Source organism: Amblyraja radiata, chromosome 23, assembly GCF_010909765.2.
Source record: "Amblyraja radiata isolate CabotCenter1 chromosome 23, sAmbRad1.1.pri, whole genome shotgun sequence".
In the NCBI taxonomy this organism is placed as follows: domain Eukaryota; kingdom Metazoa; phylum Chordata; class Chondrichthyes; order Rajiformes; family Rajidae; genus Amblyraja; species Amblyraja radiata.
The window spans coordinates 23,741,608-23,758,388 of record NC_045978.1 but is presented as its reverse complement, the minus strand read 5'-3'; the positions used below and the strand labels follow the sequence as shown (position 1 = coordinate 23,758,388).

The window sequence follows — 16,781 nt, the reverse complement described above, 5'->3', positions numbered from 1 at the left end:
GAGAACACGGATCAGAGGCGTTTCAGGTCCCGACCCAAAATGTTACCTATCCATTTTCCATGTTCAGATGCTGCCTTACCTGCTGAGTTACTCCAGTACTTTGTAGCCTGCTACATATGTTTTATCCAGCATACTGAAGTCACATGGAAAATATCTAAACTCTGCCTCTAGAATGAATGACATTCTCCAGATTCATGTGATGGTAATTTAGATGTCCTTCTTGTTTAATCTCTCCAGGGTATCAATTTTAAGATCTTTACAAGGAACTCTAACCCACAATCTAACCCAAGAAACACTATTCAAGATGCATATTCTCTATCCTCAGCTCCAATGGAATAACCTTCAGCAAATAGATTTTCATTCTGGTAATTTCTCCAGAACTGGTTCTACTTGTTTTCGTCAAGTACCACTCCCCCCAACTTCCGATAATTTGCATGTCTTCTGTTTGCAGTTCGCCACATTTCCTCGTTATGTAGACATTATTTTTCATATTATATAAATACAAAGTAGTAAAGTTAAAGAACATATATTACGCCGGTTAGTGTAGTATTACAGCACGGAAACAGGCCCTTCGGCCCGCCGAGTCAGCGCCGACCAACGATCGCTCGCACACTACAAGCAATGGACAAATTTACGGTGGCCAATTAACCTACAAACCTGCATGTCTTTGGAGTGAGAGAGGAAATGGGAGCACCCAAAGAAAACCCATGTGGTCACAGGGAGAACGTATAAACACCATACAGACCCATGGTCAGGATTAAACACGGGACCCTGGTACTGTAAGGCAGCAACTCTGCCTCAGTGGCACTGTGACATGGCATCTACAACAATTTTCCAATATTTTAAAGGCATCAGCATAAACTTGACAAACACACAACTGTATGTCTCTGCACCCATGACCAAAATATTTTTTTGGCATACACACAGAACTGGATAAGAATACAAACAATAAGCTACATGATCTGCCAAGAATCAAACCAATCTACCCGGGTTTTTTTTTTAATTTCCTGCAACTGCCACGCTACAAATTATCACATTTCATCTTGTATGATTATGTGGAAGCTTATAATATTCTGTGGTCAACATTTTTCTTGCAATTCACATTCTTAATAGGTGCCCCTTCTGAACAAAATATAAGATTTTGCATTTAAATATACAAGACTCTCTCCATCCTATTCATGGAAATAGAAATTAAATGGAATTGCAGCCCAAGATTGTACTCGAGCTTGAAGGGAAAACTGGCAAGAAAACATATTCTTGAAATTAACAACAGGATTTTATAAATCAAATAACAATTAAAAAACGTCTGCATTATATATTCACTACCTCAAGAAGTCACAAGAAACCCATGGCTATAGGGATTTATCTACCTTAACACACCTCAAGACTGCCAGTCCTTTCTCTGTTGTACGTTAATATATTCCAATGTATCACTCTTCATTTCCCTTAAGTCCCCAGCTTCCATGACCTTCTCTACAGTAAATGTAGATGAGAAATATTCATTTAACCACTTTGCTGCATTCAAATAGTCGAGGTATACCGAAATTATCTTGGAGTGTATGTCAAGCAGTTGGAATCAATGTTATGCTTTTATGTTATATGCCATAACATTTCTCTGGAAAATGAACACAGAAATTGCTAAGTGTGCTAAAATTCAACATCACTTTAAAAAAAAATCATGTCATCTTTGAAATCAAAGGGCAAGGAATATTTTTTGCCAAGCTAACCATTTGAAGAATTTTAAAATAGCTCCCTATTTGTATTGCATGTGTTTGAATGCAGCACATCTCTAAACAGAGACTTAGCCTTTGTAACCGAGTTTCAGTGCCTATGCAAGATCTCTGTGTTGAGGTTCCAAGGTGCTGCTGAACTTTGCCTACAAGGAGATTATAAAATAGACAGTTGCACTTAATTGTTTGAGTACTCTCCAGAGCTAGCTACTCTCGCACAATTCGTAAACAGTCGCAGCAATAATGATCAAGATCATGTAGCCTACACAGGTGGGATAAATTACATGGAAAGTTGATTAAATATTTAATAAATCTTTGGAAATGGGTGGACTCGTATTGTAAACAGTCACACGCACACAGCTAATGATATATGGAAAGCGAAAATAAGAACACGCAGAAGTATAACAGCCCAACAGGAAACAGAAAGTGCTACTAAAAATAAAATTACTTTGTAGGGACACTCTTGAGCAATTCAAAACTTAAAATCCACAATGAATTTTCAAATTAAAGTAGATGAACTTACAATGGAGACAAATTTTCACAATTTCAAACTGATCATGTTATTCCACTTTAGGCACTGTTATAATGTGCAGCTGACTGACCTGCACCAGACCAAGTTTTAATTACAATCTGAATGTGTTAAATGATGGAAAAGAGGAAGTTAAATGAAACCTTGAAAGTTGGGACCCACTGCTCTTCAAGTTGCAATGCTCTCCAACATTGCAACTTTTGGATCATGGTAGATTTAAATATCTGGGAGTCCACATCTCCGAGGATATGACATGGGCATCACACGCCTCATTTACCACCTCAGGCAATTGAGGAAATTCAGAGTGTCTCCGAGGATCCTCCAGTGCTTCTACGCAGCGGCGGTGGAAAGCATCTTGTCCGGGAACATTACCATCTGGTTTGGGAATTGCTGTGCCAAGGACAAGAAGGCTCTGCAGAGAGTAGTGCGTTCGGCCGAACGCACTATGGGAACTTCACTTGCCCCCCTGCAGGAACTATACATCAGGAGGTGCAACTCCAGAGCCAACAATATCATGAGAGACCCCTTCCATCCCTGCAACGGACTGTTCCAGCTGCTACGGTCAGGCAAACGCCTCCGTTGCCATGCGGTGAGAACGGAGAGGTTGAGAAGGAGTTTCTTCCCAGAGGCCATTCGGACTGTAAACGCCTATCTCACCAGGGACTAACTCTACTGAACGTTTTTCCTTCCATTATTTATTATGTAAACGAATATGTGTGTTATGATTGTGTTTATAGTTTGTTTGGTTGTTTGTCTTTTGCACAAAAGTCCGCGAGCATTGCCACTTTCATTTCACTGCACATCTCGTATGTGTATGTGACAAATAAACTTGACTTGACTTGACTCAAGAGAGTTTGTCATGTGTCCCTGATAGGACAATGAAATTCTTGCTTTGCTTCAGCACAACAGAACATAGTAGGCATTGACTACAAAACAGATCAGTGTGTCCATATACCATTCTATAAATATATACACACACATGAATAAATAAACTGATAAAGTGCAAATAACAGATAATGGGCTATTAATGTTCAGAGTTTTGTCCGAGCCAAGTTCAATAGCATGATGGCTGTTGCACTTTGTAACAACAGGAATAGCGGTAGCTATTCCTGAACCTGGTCGTTGCAGTCTTCAGGCTCCTGTACCTTCTACCTGAAGGTAGCGGGGAGATGAGTGTGTGGCCAGGATGGTGTGGGTCCTTGATGATACTGCCAGCCCTTTTGAGGCAGCGACTGCGATAGATCCCCTCGATGGAAGGGAGGTCAGAGCCGATGATGGACTGGGCAGTGTTTACTACTTCTTGTAGTCTTGTCCTCTCCAGGCCCTTGGATTGCCTACATAATCTCAATCCCTTCACAAAGGGAAAAAGTTGAAAGCCAAAGAAACAAAAGCTTTTCTAGGTATTCATCATTTCACATATTCAGGTATGTGGGTGGGGAAGGTAAGAGAGTGAAGAAAATAATTCTTCGTTATATTAAATGAAAAGGTGAGAGAGTAGAGTCACACAATCTGTCATACAGTACAGTCTGAAGAAGGATCTCGACCCGGAACGTCACCTATTCCTCCTCTCTAGAGATGATGCCTGTCATGCTGAATTACTCTAGCTTTGTGTCGATCTTTGGTTTAAAGCAGCATCTTTAGTTCCTTCTTACGCATACTGTACAGAAGTGGGCCCTTTGGCCCATAGCGCCCATGCTGACCTTTTGACCATCTACACTAATCTCATATGCCCATATTGAATATACACCCTTTCAAGCCTTTTGTTTATTTAAGTGCCTAACTAAAAGGCTCTTGAAAATTGCGATCGTTTCCAATTCCACCACCTCCGCCAGCAGCGAGTTGCAAATATCAACTGTTCTGTGTAAAAAAAGCTTCCCTTCTAATCCTCTTTAAAACTCCTTCCACGCATCTTAGATCTATGTCTTCTTGCTGGAGTGGGCTGCTGCAGGCTCTGCAACAGCCTGGGGCTTAGCTGGACCAGGTGCCGCTCCAAGAGGTCAAGCGCGTGGACCGGACGTGGCCTGCAGCGGCATAGAGCGGTGGAGGACTCCAACGGAAAGCTTGGACAGGCCGACCCTACATCACCACCAGGACTGCAGGCCTTCATGGTCAGGTCAAGAACCCTGCCCTTACAACAACTGGGACTTGAAAATGGCACCAAAAACTGGTGACTGTATACTGTCTCAATATACTACTGCTAAACATTTATATTGTCTCTGAGATGTTTATCTAAGAGGTATCTAAGCGCTTATATCCAGTGATACGTACTGAACTGTATGCATAAATGAATATCACTGTACCTCAGTACACGTGATAATAAAGTACCATTGAACTGAGAGAAAATTTGGAAAATCTGGTAAGACTGTATCCATAGTAAATTCAATTACAGATTGCATGAGATACAAGTACACCTATTTGACTGAGTGGAACCGTTACAATGATTACAACTGGAAAGAAAATAAAAAGTAAAAAAATAAATAAACCTGAAACAAAAACAGAACATTTGCAAATACTGGTAAGAATTGACGAAAGGTCGTTGACCTAAAATATTAGGTCAGTTGCTCTCGTGAAATTCTGCCTGACTTGCTGATCATTTCCAGCATTTCCTGCCTTTGTTATAGCACCAGAGGAGCCCATTGGCCCCATTAAGAGACTGCTGGCTCTTTGCAATCCAATCAGTCCCAACTATCTCAACAGCGTTGCAAATTATTTTCCAATCACCTTTGAAATATACACACAAAATACTGAAGGAACTCAGCGGGTCAGGCAGCATCTTTGGAGTAAATAGGTGACATTTCGGGTTGGAACCCTTCTTCAAACACAGATTATTTGGTATAAACCAGCATCTGTAGTTCTTTCTACACATACCTTTAAAATATAACTGATCATGTTTCTATCACCTTTTCTGTCACTTAGATCCAGATAGCTGCTTAAACGTAGCTTCTCACCAACCCTACGCACATCCCATATCTTTTGACTAACATTCTGTATTTGTATCCCCGATTCCTTGAACTATGTGTGTTCAGTGTCGCTCTACTTACCCCATCTATACCAATTATGATCAACCTTTGCTGTTATTTCACTAAAATATTCTATCAACATGCAGAATTTATAGTTTCCTGAATTGTTTGATTTTTGACTGGTCCAGAAGAAACAAAAAAATTGCATTGCGGTGTGATATATTTGTCTAACACATCTCACAAGATAAATGCGGATGGGATTTTGAACTGTGTTAGGATGAAGAAAGAGGGCTCCTAAATAATAGAACAAAGAGCATGAATAAATGGATTTCTTTCAGATTGGTAGATGAATCTAGTAGACTGGCTCAAAGATCAGTACACTTGCCGTAGGTTTATACGACACACGAGGCAGCCACAATGACCAAAAATAGACTTCAGCTTACTCCCACATCCCAGATCTAGATCCTTAGCCGAGTGCTTATCCAAGAAACTACTTGAATGTTCAAAGGGTTATGCACACCAACACAGCAAAGGAACAGGACCTTCGGCCCACGATGACTGTGCCAACCAGGCTGATAATTTAAGCTCTGTATCTGTCTGCACATGGTCTAAAATCACCCCATCTCCCGACTGCTCTGATGACAATCTAAACGGCTCTTAAATGTTGGTTTCATTCTGGCTTCCCTACCTCTCATGTTAAAAGCATTCGAGGCACTCTGAGTAAAATAAACGTACCTCATGCATTTCCTTTAAACTTTCCATGTTTCTACTTAAACCAATGCCCTCTAGTATTTGATATTTCCATCCTGGGAAAAAGCCAATTTATTTTTTTAATATAGACATCCATCATGTCGCCCCTCAACTCTGATGCACCAGAGAAAACAATCCAAGTTTGTAGCTATTTATAGCTAATACCCACTAATCCAGACAACATCCTGGTAAACCTCTTCTGACCCTCTCCAAAGCCTGCACATCTTTCCTGTAATAGGGTGACCAGAACAGAACTGTACACAACACTTCAAATATGACCTTACCAAAGTTTTATACAGATGCAAAATAACTTCCCAACTTTTATACTTAATGCCTGCGACATAGCGTGCTCATTATACAACTGGGAGGTCTGATAATGTATCGACATATGCAAATGAGCGAGGAGAAAGCAAAATCCACGTTGACCCATCTTCCTTGGGCATCTTGCAAGCATTACAGCCAAGGACCATGAATGCAAACCTCGCTCATTTTTAAGCACTTCAATTAATAATCTTTACCGTCAAAGAATCCAAAATATGTTTCAAGAACAAAACATAGGAAAATAATCAGGAGTAGGGTCTATTTGGCACCTAATTTATGTCGGCAGTGTTATGTTATGGAGGCAGTGGCCACCTTTAGTGAATGTTCTGCAGCGAGCTTCACAAAAGAGAGGGATGATACCAATCGTGTAGTCAAGGAGGAAGTGGATGAAAGACTGGGAGGAATAAACATGCTTAAAGAAAAAGCATTGAGCATCAATGAAAGTGGATAAATCACCATTCTTTGGTGAAATATATTGCAGGATGTCAATGAAAGGAATGAGGAAAGGTAGCATGATTCTGCACTTCATGTTTCAATCATCCTAGCCTGAGTGAATAGTGCCAATTAACACAGTACACATGTTGCACAATTATTTAAAAAAGAGTGATAACCATAATTAAAGGCTAGTTAGTTTAATTTCAGCATTGACAACATACTGGAATCAATTTTGAGGAACAGTATAGATCTTTCTTTAGAAAGGCATTTACTCAAGTCATTACGTACTTCACGTACGTGTTAACAGAAGATCATAACTGACTAACTTGATTGGAATTTTCAGGAAATAAGTGTTGATGAGGACTTGTATAATCTACAAGGACATCAGCAAAGCTTTTGATGATGCCCTGTGTGGCAGGACCATTAAAAAATAAATTAAGGAAAACTAGAAAATCGGGTCCAAAAATTGGCTAAGTGGCAGGGCGATGATCAACTTTTTTTGTGACATGCAAGCTTTTACCAGTAGAGCTCCACAACGTTCAGTACCTGGTATCGACTTTTTTGTTGCATATAAACTCTACATGGAAGGGGAATAATAAAAACAGTTTGTTACAGAAGAAAGTGCACGGGGAACGGGTGCATTTGGTGATAAAAGCCGAGCAATCCAAAGAGTTGTGGAGAGAGTGATCTCTGCGGAGAGCAGAAAGAGGTGGGGACAGGAAGATGTGACTGATGATGGGATCACGTCGAAGTTGGTGGAACTGTTGGAAATGCTGTGTTGGATGGGTGGCTGATGGGGTGAATGGAGACGACCAGGGGAACCCTTGTACCACCGGGGGGGGGGGGGGGGGGGGGGGGGAGGGAGGGAAGAGGGGAAGTGAACCTCGATCTAACCTGAAAGGACTGTCGGGGTCCCTGAACAGAGTCGAGGGAGGAGGTGTTGCATCTTCTGCAGTTGCAGGGGAAGGTACCTGGGGAGGGAGTGGTTTGAGTGGGAAGGGTTTAAACCAGCATCTACAGTTCCTGTTTACACATACCACCTACATTTAGTTTAGTTCAGAGATGCAGCGTGGAAATAGGCCCTTCAGCCCACCAAGTCCATGCCGACCAGTGACCACTTACACAAGTTCCATTTTACACAATCGGGACAGTTTCCAGAAGCCATTTAACCTACAAACCTGCACATCTGTGGAATATGTGAGGAAACAGATGTGTAGATTCCGTACAGACAGCACCCGTAGTCAGAATTTAACCAGGTCTCTGGCACGGTAAAGGCCGCAACTCTACCACTACGCCACCATGCCACCCTGTATTGTGTTAGTAATTTTTGGATATTTACATGAAAATGGTGTAAATGTTTATAATCAATATATTTTATATAATGGCTTTTACTTAGAATGCAGATGTATAAACAGCAAGGGCCAACGCAAACCTGTGGAACAACAATACAGCCTTTTGGACTGCAGCACAGAACAGGCCCTTTGGCCCAACTCGAAACATGCCTATCACGTCTAACTTGGCTCAAATCCCTTTGAACTTTTCCTATCCATGTGTTTGTCCAAATATCTTTTAAATGTTGTTGCTGTACCTGCTTAATAACTGCAGCTCGAAGATAGACACAAAATGCTGGAGTAACCCAGCAGAACAGGCAGCATCTCTGGAGAGAAGGAATGGGTGACGTTTTGGGTCGAGACCGTTCTTCAGACTGGTTAGGAATAAGGGAAATGAGAGATATAGGCGATGATGTAGAGAGATAAAGAACAATGGATGAAAGATATGCAAAAGAGTAATGATGATAAAGGAAACAGGCCATTGTTAGCTGTTTGTTGGGTGAAAACGAGAAACTAGCGCAACTTGGGAGGTGGAGGGATAGAGAGAGAGAGGGAATGCCGGGGCTACCTGCAGTTAGAGAAATCTATATTCATACCATTGGGCTGTAATCTGCCCAAGCGAAATATGAGATGCTATTCCTCCAATTTGCGTTTAGCCTCACTCGGACAGTAGAGGAGACCTGGGACAGATAGGTCTGTGTTGGAATGGGAAGGAAAGTTAAAGTGTTCATCAACTGGGAGATCAGTTAGGTTCAGGCAGACTGAGCGAAGGTGCTCAGCAAAACGATCGCCAGTCTGAGTCTGAAGAAGGGTCTCGACCCAAAACGTTGCCTATTTCCTTTGTTCCATAGATGCTGCCACACCCGCTGAGTTTCTCCAGCATTTTTGTCTACCGCCAGTCTGCATTTGGTTTCACTGATGGATGAGAGTCCACATCAGGAACAACAGATACAGTAGATGAAGTTGGAGGAGGTGCAAGTGAACCCCTGCCTAACCTGCAAAAGACTGTAGGGTCCCTGGACAGAGTCGAGGGTAGAGGTATGGGGACAGGTGTTGCATCTTCTGCTTTGCAGGGGAAGCTTATTCCATATATCCACCATCCACTATGTGAAAACTTTGCGCCTCAGGTTCCTCGATTTTTTACTCTCTCACCTCTTGAATTTGCAAATCTGGAAAAATGATAGTGCATTCATCCTATCGACTTTCCTCATGGCTTTTACACACCCCTATAAGATCACCCCTCAGTTTCCTGCACTCCAAGCAATGAAGTAGTAGCCTGCCCAATTTCTCCCTGAAATTTAGGCCCTTGAGTCATGGTAACATTCTTGTAAGTCTTGTCTGCACCCTTTCTAGCTGAATGGCTTATTTCTTAAACTTAGGTGACCAAACTGAATATGATCCTCCCAAGTGCTGCCTCACCAACGTCTTGAACTGACTGAATGCAGAATTCTGCAGTTTCCAATAATACACTTGCTCGCTCTGCCTATTATATGGCCTCAGCTTCTTCCTGCCCTTAAATAACATACCCTGACCTACCATATACAGCACATCACACTTCTGTCTCCCTTTAACTGCCCCATTAACAACTCATCCCCACAATAAGTTGATATCAATTGATCAGAGGTATTCCTTTCCCACTTCTCTACAACTTAGAATTTATCTTTTATCCCCACTTCTGAAAATGTCTTCAGTCGGAAATGTTAAGCAATTTTCTTTCCACAAATGGTGCCAGACCTGCTGAGTGTCTCCAGCATTTTCTGTTTTTGTTTCAGACCAGCATCTTCAATTTTCTTTTAAAGATTTAAAGATACACACCGAATACTTTGTTGACAGAAAAAAAGCCAATCATGAACACTGGTCATTACAAGAGCTGCAACTTTAAAATATCTCATCAACTGAACATTAATACCTATGGCAATTTTTACCTGGATGCATTGATACCAATGTCAATGGATCATTGGATTTGTAGAACTGTTACAGACAACATTTGGCTCATTAAGTCTAATATATTTAGTTTATTGTCATGCACAGTGAAATGGTTTAAAATGCTTGCTATCCAGTCACCGGAAAGATTATACAGGATTACAATCGAGCCATCCATAGTGAACAGATACACGATAAAATGATTTAAACTATGGGATTATGTTTCCAATCCAGAAATAAAAGTTTAAAAACTAAATTATTTTTTTCACAATAGTTGCATTTGAAAATGTGCTAATTCCTTAGCCAGTTACAGAACATATTCAAAAACCAAGGAGATGGGGTTACAATAAAAACAAATTAATTTATGCAGTCATTTTGGAGAAACAAGACTGTGACAATGAAGCATTGTCTTGCAGATGAAACACAAAGTACTAGTGTGTTTACACGTTCAGTCAGATAGAAAGAGCTAAGGCTCGATTTCAAAACAATAGGGTGCTGTGGGAGGGTTCTCCCAGTGTTTTATGTATCCTCAAAATGGCACCAAAATAGATCCTCACAATTGCTACTCCAGGGATGCTGCCTGACCCACTGAGTTACTCCAGCACTGTCTTTTTATGTAAGTAAAATGGTTCCGACCTGAAACGTCACATCCATGTTCTCCACGGATGCTGCCTGACCTGCTGAGTTGCTCTTTGTCTTTTCTCTCTCAATTGCTAATCTGGAATCGAGCAAGATAATTGTCTACAAGCCAGCCACTGTATTTCAAAAGGCATTCATCAGCTAAAAATTTTTTTTTAGGGCACCCTTAAAACAAGACCGATTCAAAACAAAGACCTTAAGTATTAAATCTGAATTCCAATTGCGAACTGAAACTCTACCAATAAGACGTGTAGGCAGGAACTGCAAATGCTGGTTTACACCGAAGATAGACACAAAATGCTAGAGTAACTCAGTGAGTCAGACAGCATCTCTGGAGAAAATGAGTAGGTGACATTTTGGGTCGAGACCCTTCTTCAGATGTAGTCTAGTTTAAAGAAGGGTCTAGAGCCAAAACATAATCTATTCCTTTTCTCCAGAGATGCTACTTGTCCCACTGAGTTATTCTAGCATTATGTGTCTATCTTCAATCTAACAATAAGACTATGAACTTAATGCCAAACACTTTAACTCCCCTTCTGACCTTTCTGTCCTGGGTCTCATCCATTGTCAGTGAAGCCAAATGCAAATTGGAGCAACTGATTTCACTTGGGCAGCTTACAACCCAGCGGTATGAATATTGGTTTCTCTAACTTCAAGTAACCCCTGCACGCCCTCTTTCCATCCCTTCCCCACCCTAGTCATCTTACTAGTTTCACTGTTGTCCTCTTAGGTTTCACTTTCTGTATAACTCGTTATCACCTACCAATAATGGACCATTATGGGCTCCACCTTTCCTTGTCATATTATATTTCTGTATAATATTTGTTTTATACCAGCATCTGCTGTTTTTCCTACACAAGACTATGAACATATGTGTAGGAAACAACTGCAGATGCTGATTTAAAACAAAGATAGATACAAAAACCTGGAGTAACCCAGCAGGTCAGACTGGAGAAAAGGAATAGGAACTCATCTGACCCAATGAGTTACTCCAGCTTTTTGTGTCTATCTAAGACTACTCCTCCCTAATTCCAAAACAGAAAAGGATAACCTTTTATGGCCTAAAGCATTTTGAAATAGTGAGCATGTTTCCATACTAAATTAAGTTTTCGGTGGATGGAATTGCAGATGCAAAGAAACACACTAAGTACTCGGGTAACTCAGTGGGTCAAGCAGCATATCTCTGGGGAATATGGGTAGGCTTCCACGTTCCGTAGAGATGCTGTCTGACCCATTGAATTACTCCAGCAATTTGTGTCTTCTTCAGTTATTGGTGAAATATATCACATGATAAATTTACCATTTAATTATATTAATTTGTAATGGTATCACTTGTTATTGCAGCAGAACTTTCAAACGCAGAAGCATCATCAGATGAAAACTGGCATGCGTGGAGTATAGGTAAAGCCCTTTAAATAAATCAGAAAGTTTCAAATCTGACCCATTCAAAATTTACCCAGAAACAAGGACTTTTAATTACAAGGTTTGACTGAAGAACCCGGAGTTGCTCTTCTTGGATGATAGAGGATCAAAAATGGATTTGACAGAGGTATATACGATCATGACAGGTCGAGACAGGGTGAACCGAATAAAGCTCTTCCAAAGGACCAGGGGAGAGAGATTCAGAATGATACACAAAAGTCACTATGAACTTTTGTAGAAGAAAAACAGGTGGTAATTATCTTGGAGCTCACTAGAGTCATATAGTGTAAAACAGGCCCACGGTCAAACATGCCCGCACTGACTCACATGCCTCATCTACACTTGTCACAACTGCTTTCTTTTGACCCATATCCCTCTAAACCTATTCTATTCATGTAACTGTCTAAATGTTTCTTAAATGTTGCAATACTACCTGCCTCAACTACCTCATCAAGCAGCTTGTATCATACACCCACCACCCCTTGTGTAAAAAAGTTACCCATCAGGTTCTTATTAAATCCTTCCCCCCTCACCTTAGACCAATATCCTCTGGTTCTCAATTCCTCTACTCTGGGCAAAAGACTGTGTGTGTGGTCCTGATCTATTCTTCTCATGATCCTAGCTAGAGTGAGAAACCTCTCACTCTAGCTCAGTCCCTCGAGTCTTGGCAACATCCCGGCAAATAATCTCTGAACCCTTTCAAGCTTGACAACATTTTTTCAATAACATGGTGACCAAATTTGAGCATACTATTCTAAATGTGGCCTCACCTACGTCTTTTATAACTGTAACATGATCTCCCAACTTCTATACTCTGACTGATGATGGTCTATGCGATGAAAACCTTGCTGACCACCCTATCCACATGTGACATCACCCTGAAGGTACTATGCACCTGCACACGTAGATCCCTCTATTCCACAACACTCCCCACAATGCTCACTACAATGCTGAGAACTATATTCTGCACACTGCATCTTCTGCTTTTGTACCTATTGTACTTGAGTTTGATCTGATTGAATCGATGTATGATCTGTTTGGATAGCATGTAAAAAGCTTTTCACTGTATCTTGATACTTTTGGCAATAAACGTAAAAGAAGGTTGGGTTGAAAAAAGGTAATAGGGTAGACAACTGGGAGAAAATCATATCCAGGTCCACAGGTGACATGAACATAACGAGCCAAAATTTGCTTCTCGTTCGCCATAATGATTCTACAAGGCTATGATATCTCAAAAAGCCATTCAAAGAACGCATCAAATTGTTCTCACCAATGAACTTTAGACCTTAAAACTGTCAAGAAATGTGTCTGGGGATCTGTTCTTGGTTGGGAAGTGTCTGATGTGGATCTTGCAACAATAACCTGACCGACAAACTCAGATTAAAGGTTAGAACCAAAGCCAAGAGTTGACCTGAAACAAGCTCACACTTCTTAACTAACAATAAGTAAACAGGACGGGGGAATACCAGCCGTCAACATACGTCACAAGTTGCCCGATCCGTTGGGGCATTTCCTGGAGTGGAAGAAAGTAGGGGAGGTGGGGGTGGGAGGGGGAGAGGTGATGGGGGTGGGAGGGGGAGAGAGGGGTGGGAGGGGGAGAGGTGATGGGGGTGGGAGGGGGAGAGAGGGGTGGGAGGGGGAGAGGTGAGGGGGGTGGGAGGGGGAGAGAGGGGTGGATGGGGGAAGGCGGAGAGGGGGGGGGGGGAGGTGGGTGAAGACATGAGGGAAAGTCGGGGAAGGGAGAAGGTGGGAGCCTGTGGGAAGGGGGTTCCCACCCATGGGGTTGATACCTGTCAAGAGTGTTTCCCATGGTGAGGGAAGGGGAAGCCGTGGGGTTGTAAAGGGGGTGAGCGAGCCCGCGGTGTGGGAAGGGAAGGGGGAGGGGGGGGGGGGGGGGGGTAAGCTCATGGGATGGGAACTGGGAAGGACACCGATACCGGGGGGGGGGGGGGGGGTTCCGCCAGCGCTGCCACTCCCGGCCGCCCCACCAACAGGTCCCCTCCCCCGGATCCAACGCGTCACAAACACGGAGCCGATCACAGGCGCCATTACCTGGACTGACGGCGGGACTTCACGCCGCTCTCCGAGGGGCCCGGGAAGTGAGCGTCCGCCTCCCGCCACACACTCGGTCGCACCGACCCTTCACCGCCGCCAACTTTCTCTTTCCACCGCCGCCATCTTGCAGTGCCCGCTCACGTGACCCGCCTCGTCGACAGAGTCCCGCCCCCGTCGCCGCGCTATTGGCTCCCCAGCCGCCCCACCTTCCCCGCTGTTTCATTGGCCAATGCACACGTCACTCAGAGTTGACGCGCTCCTACTCTTGTCGTGTCCGCTCACGTGACCCGCCTCGCCGACTGAGTCCCGCCCCCGTCGCAGCGCTATTGGCTCCCTAGATGCCCCGCCTTCCCTGCGCACCTATTGGCTAGCGTTCACGTCATTCAACGTTTGTTGCCATCTGTGACACTTGCAGTCAAAGATACCAAGATATGAGAGGAGCTCCTGTAGTCTCTGCTTGCAGTCAAAGTGTTCGTAAATTAACGGGAAACGCAAGAGTCGCTATCTCTTGGCGTCTTTTACAAAAATAAACAGTCTGGTCCAATGTACCAGAGTGCCCCTGATCGAGATAAGCCCAGGTAAGGCCCAAGCTGCCACAGGGCCTCCTCCATTGCCCTCTCCTTGCCCGACCACCTTTCTTGGTTCTTGGTTTCTTGATCCTCCAAAATATTCCAAATGGAATTTAAACTGGAGGTGGTGGAGGGAGGACTTATGCCAGAAAGGGTTATTGGGAAGAAAGAGCTACCTTAAATTTAGTTGCATCTGGTTGGGTAACTATAGTAGGGTGGAGATTATTCCATGTTTTAATTGTGCGGGGGAAGAACGAATTGCTGTACACATCTGTCTCTGTAGCTGGGATCACAAATTGGATCGAATGCCCTCGTCTGCTCCTAATTGGTTTGGGTTTGGTGTAGGTCTTGTAATCTATGTCGAGCTGACCATTTAACATTTTGTAAAAACAGGTCAAACGGTGAGCTTCACGTCTGTCTTGGAGAGGGTTCCACCCCAGAGAATCCCAGAGGCACCTCCTGCAGCCGACCTTGAGGGTGCTTGAGGCAATACCTCTCTTCTACGGGCTCACTCCTCGGGTCGGAACCCTTTAGAGATCCATAGCAAGGTGTAGCCCTTCAGCTCAACTGGTCCATGCTACCCAAAGTGCCTTCCTGACCTGGTCCCATTTGCCTGCAGTTGGCCCATATCCTGCAAGATTTCATATCATGTCAAGAGTGTTCGATGGTCATATATACTGTCATCGGAACAACAAAATTCTTACTTGCAGCAGCAGAACATGTCTGTAAATACACTACACATAGATAATGTAATAAACAAAAAAAATCAATAACTTACTAAGCACAATACTAGTGCAACAAGAACCCTAACGTCCTTAGTGCAATCAAAGACAGTCCACAGAACTTGAGGTTAGCGTTTTGTAGTGTTCAAGTGACTGTTGGGAAGAAACTATTCTTGGAGCTGGTGGGCACCAGATTCATAACCATGAACCTGTCTAACTATCTTTTAAATGTTATGATTTACCCAACTTTTCAGCTTCCTCTGGCAACACCTTCCAGAAACCAATCATCCTTGTTGTTCTGTAACTGGGTGACAAGAACTGAAGGAAATCAATGGATCAGGAAGAAAAAAATAATTAAACCGACTACAATCTGTCGACAATCACAAGTCACCTGCAACTTTGCAAAGATCAAGACTGACAGCAAAAAATGTTTTTTAAAAATGGTACCGTTATTAAGCACAGGACACTTTCATAAAATACTTAGTTTTTGGTTGAGACAGATTGAAACAGTTGATCCTCCCCACATATTCTCCTTCCAATGCTGCATATAATAGGGGCGAGATTTTATCACACACATGCTGCGCTGAGACACCCAAATTTGCTCAGTTTCTTGGCTTTATATGTAATAGGAGCAGGGATGAGAGATCAGTTTTTAGGCAACCTCCAACCAATTGTGTTTTGAGGCAATGGAATAGATCACAATTGCAGAAAAAAATGTTAATAGAGCACTATGTGAATTCACCACACTCGTCCATTTTGGCAGAACACCACAATGAGGAAATAAATTATTTCTAACCTTATTACAGAAACAAGTACTAAATAGAATCAGTACTAGTCAGACTGAAGAAGGGTCTCGACACAAAACGTCGCCTATTTCCTTCGCTCCATAGATGCTGCCTCACCCGCTGAGTTTCTTCAGCATTTTTGTCCACCTAGCAACATTCATAAATCCATTTAAAGGAAATATGCATGAAAAAGTGTTTTCTCACAGGGTGGTGAGTTCCTGGAACTCGGTATCAAGGGTGGTGGTGGAGGTAGATATAATAGTGGCATTTAAGAGACTTTTAAAAAGTCAAATGGATATAGAGGGATATAGATCATGTGTAAGTAAGAGTTTTTCATGGCATAATATAGAAACAAGGGACTGCAGATGCTGGTTTACCACGAAGAGAGACAAAGTGCTGGAGTAACTCAGTGGGTCGGGCACCATCCCCGGACAATATGAATGTATCTAAAAAAGGGCTCTGACCCAAAGCATCACATATCCATGCTCTCCAGGGATACTGCCTGATCCGCTGAGTTACTCCAGCACTTTGTGTCTTTCCTTGGTCTTGGCATCATGTTTGGTACAGACATTGTAGGATAAAGGGCCTGTTCCTGTGCTGTACTGTTCAA

The 16,781-nt window shown here is 42.7% G+C and overlaps 1 protein-coding gene across 2 annotated transcripts in view; it reads right to left on the bottom strand.

Moving 5' to 3' along the window:
- Positions 1-14,241, bottom strand: part of itch (itchy E3 ubiquitin protein ligase) — a 76,335-nt gene extending 62,094 nt beyond the window's left edge. For both annotated transcript variants that reach the window (XM_033041805.1, XM_033041806.1), the window contains exon 1: positions 14,093-14,241. The gene's annotated coding sequence lies outside the window, so the exon portion shown is untranslated. The remainder of the gene's footprint in view (positions 1-14,092) is intronic.
- Between the last annotated feature and the right edge of the window lie 2,540 nt (positions 14,242-16,781).